Source organism: Panthera onca, chromosome A1, assembly GCF_046562875.1.
Source record: "Panthera onca isolate mPanOnc1 chromosome A1, mPanOnc1 haplotype 2, whole genome shotgun sequence".
In the NCBI taxonomy this organism is placed as follows: Eukaryota; Metazoa; Chordata; class Mammalia; order Carnivora; family Felidae; genus Panthera; species Panthera onca.
In genome coordinates this window covers 50,798,097-50,805,008 of record NC_138339.1, presented here as the reverse complement: position 1 = coordinate 50,805,008, position 6,912 = coordinate 50,798,097, and positions in this window count along the sequence as shown.

Sequence of the window (6,912 nt, the reverse complement as noted above, 5' to 3'; positions counted from 1 at the left end):
CCCGGGAATGCCATAGAAAGCCTGAAAATGAAATGGATGCCTGAAAACAGAGCCAACTTTTAAGAAGGCAGAGCTGAGAGATGAAAAGAAACTGAATATTACAGCCATCATTTAAGCCCCTGGATCAAGCCACACCTGAAGTCAAACCAACTTCTGGGCTTTTCAGTTATGAGGTCTGTAAGTTTCTTTTTTGGATTAAACCTGGTTAGATTGGGGGGTTCTGTCACTTATAACCGAAAGAGTTCTAAGTGAAACACAGTCCTTCACTTCTTTATTCAGCAAGTTCCCACTGCACACCTACTTTGTGTTATGCACTAGAAATTGCAACATAATATTGCTATCATGATGAAGATTATGGAAGTATTCAGCATAGACAGGTGATCTAAAGAATGGGGACAGGCAGGGTGACCTGTGGCTCAGTTGGTTAAGTGTCCAACTTCAGCTCAGGCCATGATCTCAGAGTTCACGAGTTTGAGTCCCGTGTCAAGCTCTCTGCTGTCAGTGCAGAGCCTGCTTCAGATCCTTTGTCTCCCTCTCTCTCTGCCCCTGCCCTGCATGCTCTCTCTCTCTTCTCAAAAATAAATAAACATAAAAGAAATAATTAAATAAAGAATGGGGACAGGGAAGCAACTAAGCTGATATAGTGTAATGAATAGGAATTTTCCAGGCTGAGGTTGGGAGAGGTGATAATAAATTGTGTTTCAGACAGAAGGAAGAGTATGTGCAAAGGCTAGGAAGCAAGGGACTCTCTTCTTGTTTTCCAAGTGTAAGTCTTGCCTCTACAACCAGATCGTAACTCCTCAGTGTCTGTCTAGATTCAAGGTGACATTATAATTGTAGTCATAACAACAACTGTAATATCATCATAATAACAACAAAGAATAAGAATAGTATCAATAAATGCCAACACTTTCTGAGCCCTTACCATATATCAGCCATTATTCAAAGTATTTATATGTATTATTTAATCTTCAAAGCCAGACTTTGAGGTGTTTCTTATTATCACCATTTTACACACGGGGACGCTGAGGCAAAGAAAATCTAAGCAACTTGCTGAGCATGGCAGATACTTCTGGTTGACTGACCAACAGTCGTGACTTTGTTTTTCCCTGGCTAGCAAAACCTCAGTTTTTGTTCAAAAGATCATGTCCAGTTTTTTTATACCACATATCATTTTTGTACATTCATAAAAATATTAAGGGAAGTAAATTGGTCAAGGTATTCCAAAATCTGCTTTTTAAAAAAAAATGCTTATTTACTTTTGAGAGGGTGGGGGGAGAGAGAAAGAACATGAGTGGGTGAGGGGCACAGAGAGAGGGAGATACACTGTCAGTGCAGAGCTTGATGTGGGACTCGAACTCACGAACCGCGAGATCATGACCTGAGCTGAAGTCAGATGCTTAACCGAATGAGCCACCCAGGTGCCCCCCTAAATCTGCTTTACGTTGAGAATCTGCACACTTTTCCATCCAGAGTCCTCAGTGCTCAAGTTTTTCCATATATGATTGTCCTCTGTACCACCAAGAACTTTGATGATGTAGTGTTTCTCAAAAGGGTGCCCTTCTGTCATCTCTGGGCTGTGTTCCCAGGAAGCCATCAGCATTCTGCAGGGTTGCTGCATGAGGACAGGCAATGCTTAGCACCAACAACTGCATGACCTACCCAATATGAGAGACGTTAAAAATATATAATGTGTGTGTGTGCACATGTACGTACACACACATCTTAGGTTTAAAAAAAGAAGAAGAATTGGGGCACCTGAGTGGCTCGGTGGGTTAAGGTCTGACTCTAGCTCAGGTCATGATCTCGCAGTTCATAAGTTCGAGCCCCACATCGGGCTCTGTGCTAGAGCTCAGAGCCTGGAGCCTGCTTCAAATTCCATGTCTCCCTCTCTAACTGCCCCTCTCCAGCCCACACTGTGTCTCTGTCTCTCTCAAAAATAAACAAACATTTAAAAAATCAAAAATTAAATAAAAATTAGAAAAAGAAGAAGAATAGTAACTTTCTCTTACTATTAAAACACTTTTAGTTTGGGGGCACCTGGTTGGCTCAGTCAGTAGACCATGCCACACTTGATCATGAGTCCAAGCCCCCCATTGGGTGTGGATCCTACTTTAAAAAAATTGTTAAAAAACACTTTTAGTTTGGTTTGTGTTATTTGCAGCCAAAAGCTTCTTTTCTGACTGACCAAGGTCACCAGTATAATATGTGGCAGAGCTCAGACTTGAACCCAGGCATTCTGACTCCAAAGAAAGCTACTGTGCTAAACAGCTTTTGTGTTTTAGCTGAAGTGACAGATCTGATGTATTGATAGCAATTCCCCAGAGTGTTGTGTTGAGAGGGATTCTGAAGCCATGGTGTGTTATCTATGACTGCCATGGAACCCTGACTGGTGACTCTTATTGTGCAAGCTACATGTTTACCCTTCTTAGATAATCACCTCAACTCTCAACTTATATTCAAAGCCATGGATTCCTACAGCTGGAACAGGACCAGCTTCCACCTAAACACTTCAGAACAAATAGGCAGGACTGCCACAAATGGCCATGACTCCAAAGAGTGCTATTCACTTGGATTATGGTGTAAATGTCAGCCCCTGGTTTTGTGCAGTACACAACCTACACAATTGTACCTGGAAGCTCTTCAAAGAGTAATTCTTTATTTAAATACCACAAATACAACCTTCATAGCTAATTGCAGTCATTTATTCTGGGATTTTATAACCACTATGAAGGTCAAGTCATTTTAATGTCTAATTAAATTTCTCCTGTTTAAATTAAATTCTCTTCCTGGATGACACAGACTTAAGAATAATACAAAGCATTTAGTCTGACTCTATAGGGGCTCAATATTCATGAAACATAAGTGAATCCTAAAAAGTCCTTCATACATTTGAAGACAATAATTAAGTCTCTTATTCCCATTAGCTTCTGTAAGCTAAACAAACACAGTTTATTTTACTAGCCATTACCACGGGCCAGGAATGATGCTAACCACTTTAATTCAGCATATCACTTCATCCTCACTTTAACCCTATGAAGAAGCCTTGTCATTGTTCCCATTTTACAGATGAAGACCGGAGTAGTTGGGAATACAGCTCCTGCAGTTAGTCAGCCTGGGTCTGTGTGACTTGGGATATGTTCCCTCTGTGCTCCAGGCCCCTCTGCTGTGACATAGAGGTAACCACAGACCTGTTTCTCAGGATTGCCCCAGAATTTAGAGTATTTCACATCATGTCATTGCGTAGTAAATAATCAACATTCTTGTGCTGCCACTGTTAGTGTAACTCCAGCATCCCAGCCTGGGAAGGGACTGAGCAGGGAGCTGAGCTCCAGATGTCTTTCTCCTACTCCACCCTTCTCACTCTATCACAGGTTTGAAAAGGACCTGAGAGACTGTGTCATCACCTCATCATTCTATAGACCAGGGACCTGAGGCCCACTGTGGATCATCATCACCCACTTAGCTATCAGGGAGAATCCGGTACTCAGAATAGTCACTCTTCTCTGCCTACCCTACTGCTTTGAACCTGATCTCATGGGCCCAGTCTTCACCCATCCATTGGGATCAATGGAGAAATCTTAAAAAAAAAAAAAAAAAAAAATAGCAGCTCATACGGGACAACTTGGAGCCATGTTGTTTCATGGAGCAGTGAGAGATCGTCCCCCAACCATGCCAAGCTGATCAAGGTTCCAAGGGTCCCCAGGCGTGGCAGGAGCCTGCTCATGCCTGGACACCCCAGGGACCCACAACAACTACAGGGCACCATTTGCTGGCCCTGGGGACTCCTTGTGTGAATTAGTGTGTCCTATTAAAAATGAAATCCAAGATAACAAATTGTCCTAAAAGGCTCAGATGTCTTTAACTGTGGCTTTATCTTCTCCCCCAGGCCCGGTGACTTCTAATGCGTTCCAGCTCACATCCTGGATGAATTATCGTTGGAGGAGTGTGTGCACTCAGTGAAAATAAACGAACAGCGAGACTCATGTTTACTCCTTAATTTACTCTATCCCAAAATAGTTTCCTTTAAAAAAAAAAAAAAAACATTTTCAAATAGAGGAATGAACATTGATTAACCCCTTGTGCTTCATACAGAAAAAAAAACAAACAAACCCAAAACCACCACCACCACCACCACACACACACACACACACACACACACAGAGTTGAATTTATGACTATTGACTTACAGAGTAATGTGAACTTGAAACATCTGTGACCTTTGACAAGTGTTTTCCCATCCTGAGCCTCAGTCTACTCATCTACAGGTAAGGATAAAAACATCTATTTTTACGGCTATCGTGAGGATTCATGTAAATAAACTGGTTCAGCACATAGTAGTAAATGTTAGGTTTTTGCAAAAAGCTAATATTTTATAATGTTATGCAAAGTTGCATGTAAATTTAGTTTGGGAAATCCATCCTGTTTTCCCCATTGATTTACATAATGTCAGAGATCCTTTGTCTTTTTCCTTCATTCCTCCTGGATGTCCAGCAGGCTACAGCTCCTGTTTTTCTGCCTCCCTATGCCTTCCATCAAAAACTCATGATCTACAAGCTAATTCTTTTTTTTTTTTTAATTTTTTTTTAACGTTTATTTATTTTTGAGACAGACAGAGCATGAACAGGGGAGGGGCAGAGAGAGAGGGAGACACAGAATCCGAAACAGGCTCCAGGCTCTGAGCTGTCAGCACAGAGCCCGACGCGGGGCTCGAACTCACAGACCGTGAGATCATGACCTGAGCCGAAGTCGGACGCTCAACCGACCAAGCCACCCAGGCGCCCCTACAAGCTAATTCTTAAATGCCCTAGGGAACTACTCCTTAAAGGAATCCTGTGCAGAGGCAAAGCCGTTGCCTGTAAAGTGAATAATCACCTTTTAATTGATCTGGTTTATGAGGTAGTATTTTGAGTTTCTGTAAGTTGAACCCACACTGTGGGGGTCACTCCACGTCGGCTCCCTTGGCAACCTCATGTGGTGAGACAGAAATTAGGTAGAATTGCTTATACTCCAAGGAAGGGAGACACGAAGCTGCTCCCAGTCCCTTCTCTCTACAGAGCAGTTTTATTTTTGTTTTTGTTTTTAGTTTTCCATAATTCCTTCCTCATCCTGCCTGTGGAAGAAGAAACAGCCTTGGGGCAGGGTCACTTGTCACCATGGTGGTGAGGGACAGTTCCGCATGTGAGTGTGTGGATCTGAGAGTGGGTGTTTGAGGCAGGAACGGCACTTCAGAACTGAAGTCTGGGTCTGGGTAGAGATAGAGCCTCTGACAGGAAGAGCCCCTTGTCCCAAACAGCCACCACCTCTCTTCCCAGCACCTCCTGCCTCTCTTCCCTCTTGCCTTCCTCACAGGGCTGCCTTGACCTCAACCTAGAAAAAAAACAGAAGCTGGAGGGACTCTAGTCAAGGGCATCATGACTTCCCCCTCAGCTCTGAGGGGTGAGTCATCTTCTGGTTTCTCCATTGATTAAAAGAGGAAAATGAATATGCATTCCCTCAGGGAAACCGTGAAGTCTACTGATGAAGTCTCAGCCATTATTCATGGGTTTAATATCTACCTTGGTCCTGGCAAGCACTTCAGATTATGAGAAGGCTCTCTGAGGGGGAAGCCAAGAGAAGACTAGAAAAGAAAATATTGGAGGATGTTTTTACCTAAACCCCTCTTGTGGGTATAAAGTTCACTGTCACAATTCTGGTACCACTGTTCCTGCAAGGGGCAAAAAAACTCTTAGCTCTTTCCACAGCAAGATAATGGCATCACTTCTCTGGTGAAAGCCCATCTCTTTGGGGTAATTTATTCAATTGAATTGAAAATTCTTTCTCTTCCCCTTCATCTTGTCTCCTCTAGGGGGAAGCTAAATTCCCAGAAGGCTTTTTCTTAGCCTTCTAGACTAACGGGAGGGTCCCCTGTTCCAGATATGTCTGTCGTCCTGGCAGGTTTAGGTACCACCCAATGTCCAGGCTGGCCTTCACTGAGGTATATGCCATCCCTCTAGGACTGGGTGTGGGCTTCTCCCCTTGTCCCACCCGCTTCCAAAGTGTCCACCACTGATGTAACAGTGGTACAGTAAATACAAGTTGTTTTCCCAATGGCTGAGTGTCTTCTTGGGTCTGTGGATCCTGAGAACTGTCCTCTCTGAGCCCCAGCTTTGGCCCATTACCAGTGACTCTGCCAGGATGTCCCCTCAAGCCATATCCCAGTGACCCCATAGCAGGCACTAGATTCTGACTTCTTAACTGCATTTCTCTCCCCAATCAAATAGGGTGTAGGGGCATTTTGAGATCTCATCCACATTGGCTAGACCTGAGGGAGACTCAGAGGCAGAGCATGGGGAAGACAGCACAAGACCCTCTCCACCTAAAAATGCAGCCACTTCTGCTCTATTGAAGTCGCCCCATACTGACGTGGGGCACCTCAACCAAAGGTGGTCTCGTCCCAGAATATTGGATCCTGTTTTTAGATCTCCAACCTGCCCTCCTCCTTCGTGGATTCAACACAAAGCAGGAGGTGGGGGAAGTAAAGAATAATTATTCTACTTTCCACCTGTCTCAGAGTGTGGATATAAACCCTCAGAGGATCCAAGGAGCAAACATACGTAAAGCAGTAAGTGCATAGACACAGAAAGTGCTCTATCAGTCTTAAAAAGATAAAGCTAGCCCCATTAGCTAGCACAGCCTAATCAACTGTTTAATCAGTCACTTAATTGATTTAATATCTGTGTTCTTGTTATCCATGCCAACACAGTACCTTATACACAACAAGGGCTCAGAAAGTATTTGCTGAATTCACTCACTTTAAGGGAAAAAATGCAACCGGCTTGAGGACAAATCCTATCCTTTCCACTGGATTGGGAGAGAGGGTAGCTCATGTGGGAACCCCACAGGAACCAGGACATGAGCTGGCTAAGGGCA